Source organism: Podarcis tiliguerta (genome assembly GCF_965153285.1).
Source record: "Podarcis tiliguerta genome assembly, chromosome: 8".
NCBI classification, from domain to species: Eukaryota; Metazoa; Chordata; class Lepidosauria; order Squamata; family Lacertidae; genus Podarcis; species Podarcis tiliguerta.
The window spans coordinates 86855959-86875336 of NC_139541.1; the positions used below are offsets into that span (position 1 = coordinate 86855959).

Consider the following 19378-nt stretch of genomic DNA (forward strand, 5'->3'; position numbering starts at 1 on the left):
AACTTTCTTGGCAACAATAAGGCCAGAAACTATGCAGAACTTGTCAACAACATGCTGACTGCTTTCAGAAACCTGGGCTGCAACATGAGCGTCAAGATGCATGACCTATTTTCACATATGGACTGGTTTCCCGAGAACCTGGGTTCAATGAGTGATGAGCAGGGGGAGAGATCCCATCAGGACATGAAAGAGATGGAGACCAGGTATCAAGGTCGCTGGGACGCAGTCATGATGGCTGACTACTGTTGGACTCTGAAGAGAGACCTCCCTGCCGCTGAGCATTCCAGGAGTTCCAAGAAACGGAAGTTCAAGCCCTGAAGTTTGAAAAATGGTGAAGCAACATGCAATTTACGTGTACTTACCTTTATCAATGCCCACCATTCAGTTTACAGTAAACCTGACCTGATGGAGAGAAACAGATGCCATTTCCTGATTCAGCAGTGCAAAAATACCCTAAATCAGTTGTAGAAATCTAGACAACATTCAAAAAGTAAAAAATTGTTGCCCAGTGTAATCTATATTTAATTTTTAATCAAGAAAGTATACAGTGGTACCTCGGGTTAAGAACTTAATTCGTTCTGGAGGTCCATTCTTAACCTGAAACTGTTCTTAACCTGAAGCACCACTTTAGCTAATGGGGCTTCCTGCTGCCACTGTGCCACCGCCATGCGATTTCTGTTCTCATCCTGAAGCAAAGTTCTTAATCTGAAGCATTATTTCTGGGTTAGCGGAGTCTGTAACCTGAAGCGTCTGTAACCTGAGGTACCACTGTATTTAAGTATCTGAAGAAGTGTGCATCTTTCATTTGCATGCACATGAAAGCTCAGACCAAAAACAAACTTGATTGGTCTCTAAGGTGCTACTGGAAGGATTTTTTTTATTTTGACATATAGCATCTATACAACACAAAAAACAGTGACAATTTGTTGTTGACAAAGGACAGCTGGGCATATAAAGGGCCCCATTTTCTTCAGTAGCGTAGGATCTCATCAAACCTAAATCTGGCCCTGTTCAGGAATTTGCATAGGAATTTGTAACTTTTCTCAGAGTCCCTTCTGAGGCAGAGATCAGGAATAAAGGGGTGGTCCTTTCCATGGAGGGGTGTAGAGAGCAGAGCCCCCCCCAACAAGCGCATAAACGATAGAGCCAGGGGTGAGCAGTGAGGTGGCCATGTCTGCTGGCAAGAGAAAATTGTCCAAGCTGCTTAAAGCAAAAGGGCAAAGAGCTCCAAAAGGATTTCTCCCAACAGAGGGAATGGGCAGTAGAATGACAACTGCAACTCAAACATAAAGGGGGGGAAGATTCAGGTAGGTAGCCGTGTTGGTCTGACGCAGTTGAAATAAAAATATATTTTAAAAATTGTCCAGTAGCACCTTAGAGACCAACTAAGTTTGTTCTGGGTATAAGCTTTTGTGTGCATGGGCACTTCTTCAGAAACACTGAAACAGAAGTCATCAGACCCTTATATGTAGTGGGAGGGTGGGGTGGGGTTTTTCTCAGAAGGGTGGTGGGAGATGGGTGATTGACTCAATGGGTATGGTCAACCTGTTAATGACTGTAATTAGTCCTACAGGAAAAAGCAAGGGATAGTATGCAGATGACCAAAAATAGCTTTAGCACGTGTAATGAGGCAAGAATCCAATATCTCTATTAAGACCAGGTCTCTCCGTAGCTTTCAGTTTAGTAATAAGTTGTAATTCAGCGATTTCTCTTTCAAGTCAGTTTCTGAATTTCTTTTGTAATAAGACAGCTGCTTTGCGAACCTGTATTGAATGTTCTGGGAGATTGAACTGTTCTCCTGCTGGCTTCTCTGTCTTGTGATTCCTGATGTCAGATTTATGTCCATTTATCCTATGGCGCAGGGTTTGGCCTGCTTGTCCAATATAGAGAGCTGAAGGGCACTGTTGGCATTTGATGGCAGAAAACCCTCTCCCCACCCTCCCACTGTATATAAGGGTCTGGTGACTTCTCTTTCAGTGTTTCTGAAGAAGTGTGCATGCACATGAAAGCTCATACCCAGAACAAACCTGGTTGGTCTCTAAGGTGCTACTGGACATTTAAATTTTTTAAAAAAATTTATAAAGGGATGCAGGTTTGGACAAAATATCCCAATTTCACATATTCTACTGCAGGTTTCTTCGGCTAGAGGAAGAACGGGCAAGTGGTCAGTGCTCAGCCTGGAGAGGATGGAGAAATGCTCTTGGGTGACAGAGAGAAGGCGGAATTCTCAACACCTGCTTTGCCTCTGTCTTCACCCAAAAGGAAAGCGACGCCCAACCTGGTGATGTCGGAATAAGTGATGTTAGGAGGGAGCTGCAGCCCAAGATAGGAAAATAGGTGGTCAGGGAACACGCACACACTGTGACGACGAAACCCCCTAATGCTTAGAAAACCAGCATTTGAGATTATGCTGAAACACTTATTTCCCCCAGGCCCAAAGCTGCACTGTTTGCAGTTTCCTTCTGACCCGCTGGGTGGCAGCAGCGACGCCTGAGCTGGAATTTGAAGCATCCGTGCAGGTTTGCAGCTTCGCCACCAGGTGGCATTAACAGCAGCAGCAAAAGGCCACCAGGAAGAAGCCAAGAAGGGGTACCTCTTGCTGCGCTGGGGGCTGCTCCTCCCTGCAGCTCCCTCACCCTCAGGATGGCTGGACACCCCTTGTGTCCCTGCCCAGCACAATCTCCAGGTTCTCAGCTGCCAGAATGTTTTGTTGTTTTTTTAAAAAAAGATTAAGTTCCTGGCATTTTCAGAACCCAAGATAGCAGGAAGAAAGGCAGGGACACAAGGGGTGTCCGGCCATCCTTAGGGCGAGGGAGCTGCAAGGAAGTAACCTGCTCCCACCTTTTAGGTAGTGAAGAAGAGGAAGAAGAAGAAGAAGAAGAAGAAGAAGAAGAAGAAGAAGAAGAAGAAGAAGAGGAGGAGGAGGAGGAGGAGGAGGAGGAGGAGGAGGAGGAGGAGGAGGAGTTTGGATTTGATATCCTTCTTTATCACTACCCGAAGGAGTCTCAAAGCGGCTCACATTCTCCTTTCCCTTCCTCCCCCACAACAAACACTCTGTGAGGTGAGTGGGGCTGAGAGACTTCAGAGAAGTGTGACTGGCCCAAGGTCACCCAGCAGCTGCACGTGGAGGAGCGGAGATGCGAACCCGGTTCACCAGATTACGAGTCCACCGCTCTTAACCACTACACCACACAGAGGTCACAGCAATGGCTGGCATTTAGGAAGGAAGATCTGGCCAGTTGGGCAAAGCTAATGCCCCCCATGGCCCAAAGGCCCAAGAGTAGGACCTTCCTGTCTGGTCCTCCATCCCTCTTTGCTAGGCCTTCGCTGATGGTGGAATGATCACTGCTGCTGCTCCAATGGAGGTGTCCAGGGCTGCGGCTGTGGCGACAAGGGCTAGGATGCCCCTGCAAAGGACCCAGGAAGGTCAGACCCGTTTGCTCCACCTGGAGGGAAAGGATTGCCATGGAAAGTGTTGGGGGTTCCAATCGAGAGTGGTGAACGGGCATTGGCCGGATGCAAGTTAGCCTATAGATGGACAGCTGGTCTACCCACTGAGAAACGGGGGGCGGTGGGTGGTTAGAGAACTTCCAGAAATGGCAGACTTGCCCTCTGATGCTACCTGTGCGCATTTATTTATTTATTTACTTATTTATTTATTCATTCAGAGTATGTAGCTTCAACCACTCCTGAAAACCTCTGCAGACAACCACCCCATTGCACACTTGCTTAAAGGTACGGTAAAGGGACCCCCTAACCATTAGGTCCAGTCGTGGACGACTCTGGGGTTGCAGCGCTCATCTCGCTTTACTGGCCGAGTATGCTTTACCGGCATACAGCTTCCAGGTCATGTGGCCAGCAGGACTAAGCCGCTTCTGGCGAACCAGAGCAGCGCACGGAAACACCGTTTACCTTCCCGCCGGAGCAGTACCTATTTATCTACTTGCATTTTGACGTGCTTTTGAACTGCTAGGTTGGCAGGAGCAGGGACCGAGCAAGGGGAGCTCACCCCATCGCGGGGATTCGAACCGCCGACCTTCTGATCAGCAAGTCAGTTTGCACACTTGCTTAGAATTATTATAATTCTTGTTTATGGATTATAATACCTGCCCACCTTGCAGGGTGGTTGTCAGGGCAGCTGGAACCATGTGCACAAAGCATTTTTTGAACATAACAAGCAGGTTAGCCTTTGCTGCACTGCTCCAGTTGCGGCCAGATTGGAAGCCTGCTCCCTCCTCCGATACGGAGCGCTTAAAACTCCTGCGAGGGACAATGATTGAGATGGTTTTAACCTGAGGCTAAAGCTGTACTTGGAGCCCTGCCAAGCAGACATTACAAGAGGCAAAGGCGGGGAAGCAGCCATGGACGCTGCTCAGGCAGTGTGCTGGGGGGGTTGCAGGCATGATTGGGGGTGTCAGGAAATGGCAGCAAGCAGCTAAAAGACAAGAGCAGAACCAGGTGCTCCTCAGAGGACAGTGTCCAGCCAGCGAAGTGGAAAAGAACAGAAGCCAGACCGTGAGGCCAGACAAGAGGAGGAAAATGACAGGTCACCACTCATCACTCACAGCTGCCCAATGGAGTCTCCCTCCCGCCCCCCACAGAAGCCGACATGACAAAAAATAATGCAGAAGTGGAGGAAACAGGTGCTGTGTGCCATGGGGGTGGCTGCCGCGAAGACACCCAAAGGATTTCTTCGTGTCGTGTGCAGATCCAAGGCCTGTTTGTGGAAAGACACAAACATGGAGCTGGGCTGCCCGTGCATAGCTCTCCCTTCTTCCAGGAGTGAAAGGGCCAAGGCCCACACACCCTCCTCCAAGTGGGTCAGCAGGAAATGCCCCCTGCTCCTCTGCTCATTGCTGCTCTTTGAGCTGACTGGCGTTCCCCCACGAGGCCATGCGTGCAGCGAGAATGCTGACGACATGCTCCAACCTGGAATGGGAGGTGGAAGCACAAAATGCAACGTCCCGTCTGCATCTGTCAGGAACCAGTTTGACTAAAGCCGGCCAAGTGTGGAGGAAGCACCGCCAGGGCTGGCCTCCTCTGCTGGTCCGGCCTTTGACCAGCAGCCGCAAGTCCCAGGATCACTTCTGGAAATGAGGGGGAAGACAGCTGACTTCAGGAGAACTTCGGCTGCAGGGACAAAGCGCCCAGGTCAGCCGGGAAGCAGGCAGGCAAGTCCCAGGTCTGGAAGCTGAGACTTATGAGGAGGAATTGAGGGAGTTGGGGATGTTCATCCTGGAGAAGAGGACACCGAGAAGTGACGTGAGAGCCATCTCCTAATGTCTGAGGGGCTGCCACACGGAATATGGAGCAATCTTGCTTTCTCCTGCTCCAGAGGCCAGGACCCAAACCAATGGTTTCAAGCAACAGGAGAGGAGATTCCGACCAAACATCAGGAAGAACTTTCTGACAGTAAGAGCTGTTCAAGAGTGGAAATTGTCTCCCTTGGGAGGTGGTGGACTCTCCTTCCATGGAGGTTTTTAAGCAGAGGTCGGATGGCCATCTGTCATGGATGCTTGATCTGAGATTCCAGCATTGCAGGGGGTTGGACTAGATGACCCCAGAGGTCCCCTCTGTGATGGCCTGGGACTCGGGCTCAGGCTCAGAACCAGAGGAGTCTCAGTCTGCACCGGATCCTTTGCCTCAGGCATCATCTGAACCAAGTCTGGGGCCTGATCCTGAAGAGTCCCAGTCTGCACAGGTTCCCCCGCAACAAGCACCAGCTGGGCCGAGTCAGGGGCCTGAGCCTGCCCTGGCTCCAGATGCAGGGATGACCTCGTCGCCTCCAGCTGGGCCATCACTTACAGCTGCTCCACTACCGGTTGGGTCAGGGGAGGCTGAGGCGGCCCCTGGGTCTAGTAACCCACTGACGTCTCCCGAGCTGCAGAGACTGAGGTCTGAGAGAAGGAGAGACCTGAGTACTTGCAGGAGGAGTGCTCACCTTCAGGCAAAACAGGGAGGTGAGTCACAGGGGGATCAGGACCGGCTGCTACCCTGACAGAGATAAAAGGCTGTTGGACCCCACCCCTGGTTGCGGGAGCAACATTGCTGTTTGCCAGAACCTGCCTATGATCCTGTACCCGTCCTTGCCTGGTTTCCTGCCTTGTGTCCTGCCTTGGCCCTGTCGGACTGACTCCTTGCGAAACCCTTGGATTCTGGACCGGACCTGGACCGCGTTGCTCAGGTTACCCCCGGGCCCAGAACACCCTCCAACCTTACTAGTCTGTGATTCTAAGAAGATCTAAAGGACAGACTGCTTCAGGAGCACAGAAGAAGGCGGCAAGAGAGAGCAAGACAACAGACCCACAGGCAAAGTGAGAGGAGAGCCCATCTGCCCTGAGTAGGAAGCCAGTGGATCCCCTCCCCCACCCCTCCCTACTCACAACACACACCAACCTTCCCAACCCTCATCCTCTCCCGAGTCCTGCGTGGAAGAGTTCCGTTGATGTGTGGAACTATCAATCAGCGCACAGAAATCAGTGTTTGGCGCTGTTTGGAAGTGGGATTATTAAAGTGCGTAATGCATGCCGCCTGCCAGGAGGCTGAGAAGATAGTGCAGGAGAGAAGGCTCAGTTAGGGGGGAGAAGGAATATTCATGAGAACCAATTACTCTTGTTGTGTAGCTTGTCTTGAGCCGCACAGCCAAGAACAGCAGCCTCTTAATAAGGAGAGAGCTGCCTGGAAGCTGAAGCGTGAGGACAAGTCCATGAATCACGAGGAGACACGCTGGAGGGAAGGCAACCTGCTGGCTGCGTGTCCCAAAAGGAGGACCTTCTGCTCCTGCTTGTGGGCTTCCTTGGAGCATCTCAAGGACCACTGTGAGGACAGGAGGGTGTGCTAGACCTTCCGCCTGATCCAGCAGGATCTTCCCATTGTTGCATTTCATTTTAGCTCGCATCTTCAGTGCCAAAGATGCTTTTCTAAAAGCGGCCAGCAGGAGAACAGCTGCCCCACTTCCGTCCTACGAGGACTTTACTATACAACAGCCTCCGGTTGTGTGTTTCTGTTTGTGCATGTAGCTTTTCTTTATGTCTAGAAAAATACCATTGGGAACTGACAATTGGCTCGTTTACGCTTCAATTCGCCCTGTGGTTTCCAGGCACGGGTTCAAGAGGTTTTCCTTTTGCCCCACTGATTTCCCTGGGGAAACCTGCTATTTCCCAGGTTTTCTTGACATTTGTTCTGATTCAGTGGGAAACAGCATGTTTTCCCTTTCCAACCTGCACCTAGAAAACACTGGGCAAACACTGGAAACAGGATAGACCCAATTCTCCTCTGTGCTTTTCCGGTGCCTGAGCCTCTTGCCTGGAGCTGGCCTTGGTGCTGAAGTCCAGGAATTCAGAGGCCTGGAAAAGCCCAGCGACTCTTGGATACAAAACCACCTTCCTGGAGCTGCCCTTTCTGGCATCTGGTTCTGGCACAACTCGAGGTGTTTCATGAATATTCACAGCAGTTATTTTAGCATTTTACTATTTTGCAGGATATGGTGGGGCGGGGGTGGAGAGAAAAAGAAAGCTGGGAAGGAGGAAGAGCAGGAACCTCCCTCCTCAGGAAACAGCCAGGCAAACCGAGGAAGAGAAAAGTGATCCGCTTTGTGAGCAGAACATTGCTGTCCATGGATGGCTCCAACTCATCACAGACTCTGCTGTCTCTGCTATGTCCCTCACTTGTTTCTGGGCGCCCCCTGCCTTTGGCCGTCCTAACAGGAGCTGACCACTACCCACAGCCCAGGCTCACTGGCCACAGTGTGTTTGCTACAGTGCAGGACCCATCAAGCTCAAGAGGATCATAAAGACCCAGCAGGAGGGGAAGGGAAATCCTGGCCACTGCTCTCTCCCTGCTCCCTGCTCCCTGACTCATCATGGCAAATCCTTGAATGCCTTCACCATGCACTCAGGCAGATACCACTTCTGACAGCCAAACTGAACATTAGAAGAGCCTGCCGGTTGGAGCAGCCAAAGGGGGCCCATCGAGACCTGCAGGGCCTTCTCCCAGGGGCCAACCAGATGCCCAGATGCCTCAGTGGCCCGGAGTGCCTTCCATCAGCTTCGGCTGGTGGCCCAGCTACACCCCTATCAGGACAGGGATGGCCTAACTCCTGTTGTTTATGCTCTGGTAAGCTCAAGGTTAGATTACTGCAATGCGTTATATGTGCGGCCACCTCTGAAGGTGGTTCGGAAACTTCAGCTGGTGCAGAATTCAGCAGCCAGGTTGCTCACTGGAGCAAGACAGTCTGAGCATATTACACCGATCCTGATCCAACTGCACTGGCTACCGATTAGTTTCCTGTCCCAATTAAAAGTGCTGGTTTTGACCTCTGAAGCCTTAAATGGCTCAGGACTTCAATACCTCCAGGACCACCTCTTTCCATATGAACCTACCTGGACCCTAAGATCATCTTCTGCGGCCCTCCTTCGTGTGCCTCCTCCTTGGGAGGTCCAGAGGGTGGCAACATGAGAAAATGGTTCCCTGTGGAATGCTCTGCCCAGGAAAGTTCTCCTGGCGCCTTCATTGTACACCTTTAGGCGCCCGGCAAAAACATTCCTTTTTAACCAGGCCTTTGGTTGACCTGATGGACGTCCTATGCCCTTTTAAAATGTGGCTCTTTTTGGGGGGGGTGTTATTGGGTTATTGTTCTTTTTTTGATTTTATATATTATGATCTTTTATGTGAACCACCCTGAGGCCTCTGGGTACAGTGGTACCTCGGGTTACAGACACTTCAGGTTACAGAATCCGCTAACCCAGAAATAGTACCTCGGGTTAAGAACTTTGCTTCAGGATGAGAACAGAAATCGTGCAGCAGCGGCACGGCAGCAGCAGGAGGCCCCATTAGCTAAAGTAACCTGTTGACTTTGAAAGCTTTTTCCAAGCTCAGAAGGTGGCCTCTGGGTCATTATAGCAGTTATATTTGCCTTATAGGATTTCTCAGCTAAGGCCAGTTCTTGAGCCAGGTTTGTTGGGTAGTTAGCATTTTCGGAATCTTGTTGGAGCCCTTTAAGATGAGTTCACCAATCCAGGACAGTGGAAGGAGGAGGAATGGCCTCATCTAGAATTAACTCATTCAGCTCCCTCTTACTCTCCTTTTGGAGAAAATATTGTGTGATTTTGCTCTGTCTCCTACGGGATTCCAGGGAGCTAATTAATGAATCTGGCATGATTCCCAGTGGTACCTCAGGTTAAGAACAGTTTCAGGTTCCGAACGGACCTCCGGAACGAATTAAGTTCTTAACTTGAGGTACCACTGTATAGGGTGGTGTATAAGCTAAGCAAGCAAGCAAGCAAGCAAGCAAAACCAACAAGTGGCATCTGAGCACAAGAGGAAGCCTCCCCTTCTGCGGTTTCTAGCCACTGGCATTGAGAATCATGTTCTGCCTCTAGCTGTCCTGGCTAGGAGCCATTGATCACCTTCCTCTAAAGTGAACTGGACTAAGAGCACAAAATTGTGGTTCCTGATTCCTGAATTGCAGGGTTTGGGACTAGATGACCCCTGCCATTCTGTGAGTCTGTGGCCCTTGGGCGATGAGTGAGTTTTCATGTCTGCATTCAGAGTCTGCGACTGCCGAAAAGTCCACCCCACCAGCCTGCCCCCAATTCACCCAGGCAGAGGAAGGGCACGAAAGGTGTGCCAGCGCAGAGCCCTTGAGGCTATTTTGGGCACCATCACCACGTAGTGTTGACACAAAACCACATGTTTCTGGTTAACATCCCCCAAGCCCTTTGAAAGCGAGGCGGCGAGGCCTTGAAGTGGCGCCTTGCTTTCATCTGAAGGGGGGCCAATTATCTGAGACAAGCAGCTGCGAAGGAGTCAGGAGTCGTCAGCCCTGAAGTCAGAAGCCTTGAAGTCAGTGGCATCACAGGCCACACCAGCCACTCGCGACTTGAAGGCTCCTCTGCCTGCCAGCTTGCCCTTCCTGCACCTTTGGCCCCAACAGAGGCCGACTTGACCCCCCCTCCCAGCCCCCTTCTCCTGGGTTATTTCAGTTCTCTGTTGCAGCTTCTAGGATGATCCCCATTTAATATTTAATGTTTTAATATTTCAGCGCTAATTGGAGCCCATAAAATACACAATCCTTTCATTCCATCGCCACATCTCACATTGTGGGTGCTAAAAACATTCATTTGCATTAGAAAGGGAGATGGAGTTTCTCTAGCTTTAGTGATTGAAGGGGGGGGGGATGACCCGCCCATAGCCAGATTAAGAGAGAGGAAACTGCAGTTCTCAGCACTACTAGACAGTGCTCACATCCCAGACAAAATCACGGTCCTTTGCAAAAGTTTGGGAATTATAGCAAGGCCGCAAGCAATGTGTGACGCAAGGATGGCATCAGAGGAGATGAGCTTTGGTGCGGCGTTAAAGGGTGGCGCTGGGAGTTAAACCACAGAGCCTAGGACTTGCCGATCAGAAGGTCGGCGGTTCGAATCCCCGCGACGGGGTGAGCTCCCATTGCTCTGTCCCAGCTCCTGCCAACCTAGCAGTTCGAAAGCACATCAAAGCACATCCTCCTTTGCTCCCAGAAGCTCCAAGGATATATCAGTAGTTTGACAACCACCGGGAGGTGGGGGGGGGGCAGCGGATCTGAAACCACTGTGTCTGGAATGGGGCACCTGTGAGGAGAAACGGAGCCGCTTGCCCCAGGTGAGCTGAACTTCCCCTTCCATGGTGAGGAGAACAGGCCAGGCCAGGCCAACCCTCCGCTGCCCCTGGAGAAGGCAGCAGCCATCTGCTCCGACATGTGCAAAACCCTCCCAGGCTAGAGTGGTTTATTCAGAGATGGAGATCTTGTTGCCTCGCCATGAAATATTCAGCGAACAAGAGCAGATTTTCTGCATGGGGAGACTGCAAGGCCTCCTTTGCGCAGGGGGTGTGGGAGATAAAATGGTTTCTGCCTGCATAGGCAGCGGTTTCTGGGTCTGGGGGAAACCACAGTGACCGCGTCATATGCAGAACAAGCAGGAGAGGGGGCACAGAATGACCAGAAATTAAATATTTTTTTGGGGGGGACAAGTTGAAGTCCTCCATCCAGGTGCAACTGAGGAGCAGGAACTACTTTTGGCCTTTCTGTCAACTCGGGCTCAATGGGGGGCATGTCAGAAGAACTTAAGAAAAGCCTGCAGCCGGATCAAACCAAAGGGGCCTGATCCAGCACAGATGCCTAGAGGAAACCAGAAAGCAGGATTCAAGCCCTCTGCCCTCCTGCGTTTCCCAGCAACTGGGATTCAGCACTGCTGCTTCCAACTGCAGAGACAGAGCACAGCCACCTTGGATAATGGCCACATATCGCCTTCTCCTCCACACATTTGCCTAATCCTCTTTTAAAGCCATCTAAGCTGGTAGCCATGGGACGCAGGTGGCGCTGTGGGTTAAACCACAGAGCCTAGGACTTGCCGATCGGAAAGTCGGTGGTTCGAACCCCCGCAATGGGGTGAGTTCCCCTTGCCCGGTCCCTGCTCCTGCCAACCTAGCAGTTCAAAAGCACGTCAAAGTGCAAGTAGATAAATAGGTACCACTCCGGCGGGAAGGTAAACGGCATTTCTGTGCGCTGCTCTGATTCGCCAGAAGCAGCTTAGTCATGCTGGCCACATGACCCGGAAGCTGTACGCCGGCTCCCTTGGCCAGTAAAGCGAGATGAGCGCTGCAACCCCAGAGTCGGTCAGGGGTCCCTTTACCTTTTTATCACTGCCTCCTGTGGAAGAGAGTTCCATAGTTGAACTCTGCAGTGTGTCAAGAAGGACTTTCTTTTTTCTGTCCCAAATCTCCCAACGCTCAGCTGCACTGGATGTGCATGAGTTCTAGCATTAGGAGAGACAGAGAAGGACTTTTCCTTATCCACTTAGAAGGGGCATGTTTAGCCTGGAAAAGAGGAGACTAAGAGGAGATATGAGAGCCACCTTCAAATATCTCAAGGACTGTCCCATGGAAGATGGAGAAAACTTGCTTTCTCCTGCCCTGGAGGGTTTGACTTTCACCATTGGCTTCAAGTTCCAAGAAAGCAGATTCTGACTAAATGTGAGGAAGAACTTTCTGAGGGTAAGAGCTGTTTGACAGTGGAAATTGTCTCTCTCAGAAGATGGTGGACTTCCCTTCCTTGGAGGTTCCTAAGCAGAGGTTGGATGGCCTGTGTGGGTTGAGATACCTGCATTATAGGGGGTTGGACTAGATGACCCCTGGGGTCCCTCAGAACTCTTATGATTCTATGATTCCTTCATTGGAGGGTTGGGCTAGATGACTCTATTATTGTTTTATGAGACCCAAGAAATAGAAAGAAAACCAAGATGAAGGGGATTCCCCCAAACACAACTCAGCAGTCACATTAGTATTCCAGGAACATCCACGGCAGGACATAAATTCACCCACAAACTGGACAGCCGCGTCCGAAAAAGGCAGGTGGCAGCTGAGTCAGAGCTGGGCCAGCCGTTAGGCACTGTATCAGATGACAGAAGCCCCCCCCAGGCAGCATGCCTGCTGGCGCCCTGTCTGCCAAACCACTGCTGCCAATGGCACTGATTCTGGGCAAATCACATCCATTTGGGGCAAGTTCTCACTCGAAATCAGCACAGTCTTGCTGGTGAAGAAGATGGTGGTGCTTCTCCACCAGCAGAGGGTGCGGCAGGGCACACGGTGGCACCAGAAAAGACAGTGGTGGCAGGAGCAGGGCAAGGTGGCATTTCCTGTTTTGCCTCAAGCAGAAAACAGTACAGTGCATAGATGGGCTTGGGGGAGGAGGGAGAGTCCTTTTTCATACAGTTAAACTGTGGAACTCCTTGCCACAGGAAGAAGCAATGGCCATCAACTTGGATGGCTCTAAAAAGAGGATTAGACAGACTCCTGGAGGGGAGCAGGGCTGTTGAGGGCTGTGTTCTGTCTCTGAAGCTGGAAGCAGATGTGTTTCTGAGTCCCAGCTGCTGGAAACTGGCGAAGGGGAGAGGGCTCTTTGGGCTCCAGTCTTGCTTGCAGGTTTCCCATTGGGGCAGCTGAAAACCCAAAGCAGGATCTGGCCTCTGTGGCACAGGGCAGCTTTGCCACCTGCTGAACTCAGCAACCAGCACAAAGCACAATTAGGAGACCTGAGGGAGCTCACTGGAAACACTTAATCCCTCACTGACGGAGGTGGGAGCTGGTGAAACTGCCCACTTCTGAGGAACCTATTTAGACAAGGCAGCAATGTTCAGAATTCTGAATCAGGAAAGGGACCGTTTAGACTCCTGCAATTTGCTTAGTTTGGGAGAAATAACTATCCCGGGCTGGGAGGTGAAAGGAGCCCCCCTGTGGAGAATCTGTGGGGAAGCCTTCCGGCTGGAACAGCCTAGATGGGGCCCTGTAGAACTTCCCTGCTCGCCTCCTCTCCCACTGCCTCCCGGCTTGACTTTGTGGAATGAATGAATGAATGAATTAAATCTTTATTGCTAAAAGCTATAAGCCGTCAGAATTGGCCACAATGCGTAAAAAACAAATAATTAATTGAAATAAAACTTAAGCAGTTTGGTGTCCCCTGCACAGCCTCAGACTCCCTGGAGGGGGGCAACAGCGAGGAGAGAGGCTGCCTCTTGCCCTCTGGTCCTCCTTGTGGCGCTTCCCATGGGGGGAACCTGGTAGCCACGGGGCTGGGGACGTGGGTCCACTTGGGCCTGATCCAGGGCCTGCTCTGGGGCTCTTCTTAGCTTCTCTACACAACAGTTGGCACCCGTCTGCCTCAAGTGGCAATGGAGTGCCCCTCTGGGGGTGAAGCCGCTGCGTTAGCAGAACCAATGTGACCTCCCTGGGGTGGAAGCCTGGGCGGAGTGTCTGGAAGTCCTGGGCTGCCCAGGCGACTCTGATGGGATCCAAAGGAAAGCGGAGCAAACTGTTTGGTACCAGTTTGGCTGCAGGAGTTGCTAGAAGGAGGCATGCAAGGCGCCATCCAACCATCTTAGGGACTCCAGATTTGTGCAGCCTCTTTCTCGCCTGCAAAGCAGCGGAAGTTTACAGTCAGAGTTTTCGGTCTCCTGGAGGGGTTCCCTTCCCAGGTGGACAAACCCCACCAGCCCCTCACTTCCCTCTCCTGCACGTGATGAAACCACCTTCTTGATGTGGGATGTGAAACACAAGAGCAGTCAAGTACAACATTCCTAGAGTGTACATGTTTGCACATGGGGAGGAATGTTTGTCCAGCCAGCAGGTCAACTTCCTGTTTCCTTCTGGGCTGGGACAGACTTCCTCTGCATGGGACTAGAGTTGGGCGTGGCCTCACCTGTGCAGGTAACAACAAAAGCACAGGGCAGGGCAGCCATCTTTCTCTTTTTGACTACATGCATCGAAGAAGCAACATCTGCTTAGCCAAAGATGCTTCCAGCCAAGAGAGGACAAAGGGACTGTCTCCTTATGAGATAGTTTCCAGGTATATGTTACTTTTCTAAGCTAAGTCTGCCTTCTGGGAACCTATTGTGAACTCTTTTTATACTTTTATAGAAGACTGTGTCGTGTCTTATCTTTTATGAGGGAATAAGGGGGAAATACCAGAACAGTTATTATAGAGGCTTTAGCGAGCCTGAGCAAACGCATCTTCTGTGAGTTTAAAAAGGGGAATGTTACTCTGCTAAATTGTGAACTTGTTAACACAAACTGGAAAGGCTATTATCAGACAATATATCCTCTCTTGCATCCCTGAACATTCCCACACTTGACCGCTGGACCCACCCAGATTGAGGGCAGAGGGGCAGAGTCACCCAGCCCTGCTGCTCCGCTTTTTGGGGCAGGGGCAGGCAAGGCAGTGGGGAGGAGGGAGCTGCACAGCCCCCTTAGCCGGTGAGCCAGCTGCACTATTCTGGGGGTCAGGAGGGCAGCGCTTGGGTTGCCCCATGCCAACCATTGCCATTTCCTTGGGAGAGTCCGGCCCCATCAGGTGGGCAGACCCGAGAAGACTTCAGGAGGCTGGGCTTTGAAACCAGAGTGAAACTCTCAGGTGTATTTGGGAAGCAGGAGCCAGCCAGGCATTTGGAGTTGCGATGATCTCCCTTTCCAAGGAGAAGCAGAGTCTTCAGAGGCTCCCGCGTGCGCAGTGAGAGCACGAGAAACCCAAAGGAGCAGACCAAGGTCACCGTGCCCCAGGATCTCATTGCTTAGTGTGCAGCTGGAGCCACAGCCCTTAGTAGAGAAGATGGGAGGTGTGACATGAGGACCACCTTCAAATATCCAATGAGCTTTTTACGTGGAAGAAGGTGAAGCCTTTTCTGCTGCTCCAGAGGGTAAGGCCTGAACCAATGGTTTCAAATGACAAGGAAGGAGATTCTGACTCAACATTCGGAAGAGCTTTCAGGCGGTTAAGAACTCAGTGGCCTGGAGTGCCTTCCATCAGCTTCGGCTGGTGGCCCAGCTACGCCCCTGTCTGGACAGGGATAGTCTAACTACTGTTGTTTATGCTCTGGCAACCTCAGGGTTAGATTACTGCCATGCGTTATACACAGGGCTGCCTCTGAAGACAGTTCGGAAACTTCAGCTGGTGCAGAATTCAGCGGCCAGGTCGCTCTCTGGAGCAAGACGGTCTGAGCATATTACACCGATCCTGATCCAACTGCACTGGCTACCGATTAGTTTCCTGCCCCAGTTAAAAGTGCTGGTTTTGACCTCTGAAGCCTTAAGCAACTCAGGACTGCAATACCTCAAGGACCGGCTCTTTCCATATGAATCTCCCTGGACCCTGAGATCATATTCCGAGGCCCTTCTTCATATGCCCCCTCCTTGAGAGGTGTGGAGGGTGGCAACACAAGAATGGGGCCTTCTCTGCAGTGGCTCCCCATCTGTGGAATGCTCTCCCCAGCGAAGTTCACCTGGCGCCTTCATTATACACCTTTAGGCGCCTGGCAAAAACGTTCCTTTTAACCAGGCCTTTGGTTGACCTGATCAACATCCCATACCCTTTTAAAATGTGGCTCTTTTGGGGGGGGATTGCTGGAAGAAATATCAACAACCTCAGATATGCAGATGACACAACCTTGATGGCAGAAAGTGAGGAGGAATTAAAAAACCTTTTATTGAGGGTGAAAGAGGAGAGCACAAAATATGGTCTGAAGCTCAACATCAAAAAAACGAAGATCATGGCCACTGGTCCCATCACCTCCTGGCAAATAGAAGGGGAGGAAATGGAAGCAGTGAGAGATTTTACTTTCTTGGGTTCCATGATCACTGCAGATGGTGACAGCAGCCACGAAATTAAGAGACGCCTGCTTCTAGGGAGGAAAGCAATGGCAAATCTAGATAGCATTCTAAAAAGTAGAGACATCACCTTGCCAACAAAGGTCCGTATAGTAAAAGCTATGGTTTTCCCAGTAGTGATGTATGGAAGTGAGAGCTGGACCATAAAGAAGGCTGATCGCCGAAGAATTGACGCTTTTGAATTATGGTGCTGGAGGAGACTCTTGAGAGTCCCATGGACTGCAAGAAGATCAAACGCATCCATTCTTAAGGAAATCAGCCCTGAGTGCTCACTGGAAGGACAGATCGTGAAGCTGAGGCTCCAATACTTTGGCCACCTCATGAGAAGAGAAGACTCACTGGAAAAGACCCTGATGTTGGGAAAGATGGAGGGCACAAGGAGAAGGGGACGACAGAGGACGAGATGGTTAGACAGTGTTCTCGAAGCTACAAACATGAATCTGACCAAACTGCGGGTGGCAGTGGAAGACAGAAGTGCCTGGCGTTCTCTGGTCCATGGGGTCACGAAGAGTCGGACACGACTGAACGACTAAACAACAACAACATTATTGGGTTATTGCTTTTATTTTTATTTTATATACTGTGATCCTTTTATGTGAACTGCCCTGAGACCTCCAGGTATATAAATTCAATAAATAATAATAATAATAATAATAATAATAATAATAGTCAGCAGTCACAAAATTAAAAGACGCCTGCTCCTTGGGATAAAGGCGATGGCAAAACTAGACAGCATCTTAAAAAGCAGAGACATCACCTTGCCAACAAAGGTCTGTATAGTTAAAGCCATGGTTTTCCCAGTAGTGATGTATGGAAGTGAGAGCTAGACCATAAAGAAGGCTGATCGCTGAAGAATTGATGCTTTTGAATTCTGGTGCTGGAGGAGACTCTTGAGAGTCCCATGGACTACAAGAAGATCAAACCTCTCCATTCTGAAGGAAATCGGCCCTGAATGCTCACTGGAAGGATAGATCCTGAAGCTGAGGCTCCAATACTTTGGCCACCTCATGAGAAGAGAAGACTCCCTGGAAAAGACCCTGATGTTGGGAAAGATGGAGAGCACAAGGAGAAGGGGACGACAGAGGACGAGATGGTGGGACAGTGTTCTCAAAGCTACCAGCATGAGTTTGACCAAACTGCGGGAGGCAGTGGAAGACAGGAGTGCCTGGCGCGCTCTGGTCCATGGGGTCACAAAGAGTCGGACATGACTGAACGACTAAACAACAACAATAATAATAATGAAGAAGAAGAAGAAGAAGAAGAAGAAGAAGAAGAAGAAGAAGAAGAAGAAGAAGAACTTCTCAACAGTGGAACGGACTTCCTTGGAAAGTGGTGGACACTCCTTCCTTGGAGGGTTTTAAGCAGAGGTTAGGTTCTTTGGCTGGAATTCCTGCATTGTTGGCCTAAATGGGTCCCTTTCCAACTCTACAATTCTGTGATTCTATGATATTCACCTGCTCCCTTGCGAGATGCCTTTGGGGAAAGAGAAGGCTAAGGAGTAAAGCTTACACTAGTCCACAGTGGAGTCCCTAAGACGGCTGGGTGGCATTTTGTCTGCCTCCTTCTGGCAACTCCTGCAGCCCAGCTGGTGCCAAACATTTTGCTCTGCTTTCCTTTGGACCCCACCAGCGGGGCAGCCCAGGGCCTCCAGACACACTGCTCAGGTTCGCGCTCCGTGGAGATCACTTTGGTGCTGCGAATGCAGCAAAAAAGCAAGGAAGGCAGGGGCTGTGATTCTCCAGCAATTTGGCTTCACCCTCGGAGGCACACTCCATTGTCTCTGGAGACAGATGGAAGCCAACAACAGCAGCATGATGCTATGAGTGTCGACATGCAGAGGGCCGGGAGGCCAGCTGATAAGCCCCAGCTGTGCTGTCTCCATCCATCAGCCCGTGCTCCCACGTAAATCAGCGACCTGGACTTCAAGATCCTGGGCATGCTCTTAGCAGAGTGTACTGCACACACAGAATAGGCGTGAGGCTTGTGAAGTCATACTATAACTACAGATTTATTAATCATAAATCAAGACAAAGAAACATGTCTCTCTCTCTTGTGTCGTCTCAGAGAGAATGGGTAAAGCAAAAGCTGTACACAAAGGGAAGTTCCCAGCATTCTGTGCTGGAATGTAAACAGACATGTGACAATCTCATGCCTGTTCCTTAAGGTGGAATGGAAATGTCCATACTGAGCAAGCCCGTGGTTACGCAGCAGAAACCGCCAACAACTGCATTTACAACATCTGACATAAAGGATTATCTTCCCAGGCCCAGACCTGTGAGAACGCAAAGCAACTGGCAGGAACTGGCATCCAGTTCAAAGGTGGGGGGGGGGGGGGCTGTCGGAAATCAGATGGAGAGAGGAAGCACTCCCACCAAAGAAGACTGGCCAACCAAGTTAATGGACTACACTGAAATGGCGAAACTAACCGGAAAGCTCAGAAATCAAGACGACAAGAAATTTTTAAAAGAATGGGAAATATTTATCATGTATATGCAAAAGTCTTGTAAACAGGTAAATACGTTGGCAGGATTTTAAGAACACTTGTAACTTTAGAAATAGTATAGGGAATTTGAGGTAGAAAAAATAATTTGGAATGGAAATGATATGCAGTTGAAAAGGAAATTTGAGGAACGGGGGGGGGGGGAGTCACGGGGTTCGGAGAATCCCATTTTATAGATTTGATACTGCTTGTGTGTGTGTGTGTAGTTTGTGGTTGCTGTGGTGGTTGTTGTTTGTTTTTTAATTTTGTTATTTTTGTTGAAAATTTAATGAAAATATTATTAGAGAAAGCAAAAGAAACCAGTGCCTTCTGGGCTCCCCACAAGCCCCCACAGGAAACACCCCACAAGTGCCACCCCTCCCCACAGTGTCGCCCAGGGCCATCTTTAGCATATGTGCCACCGGGGCGCAAAGATCTGCCCAGCGCCCCCACATTTAGTTTAGGGGGGCAAACTCCCCTAAACTAAATATGACCATTTTGAGGGGAGGAAACATCCGCTCACCTGTAACAATGACGCAGCGGAAATAACTGCTTTTGTTTCCTGACTCGTCGGGAATATTTGACGCTATGGAATAAGAGAGCAACAGAGGGGGACAACTTTCATTCCATTGATTTTCACTGCCGACGATTGAGAGGGACCGGTATACAGCAGGTATACATTTGGCGCCCCCCAGAATTCGGCGCCTG

At 50.4% G+C, this 19378-nt stretch overlaps 1 protein-coding gene across 1 annotated transcript in view; it reads right to left on the bottom strand.

Annotated features, from left to right (window-relative positions):
- The window catches only part of LOC310684334 (leucine-rich repeat and fibronectin type III domain-containing protein 1-like protein), a 66480-nt gene that overhangs the window by 9959 nt on the left and 37143 nt on the right, over positions 1-19378 (bottom strand). The window lies entirely within an intron of this gene.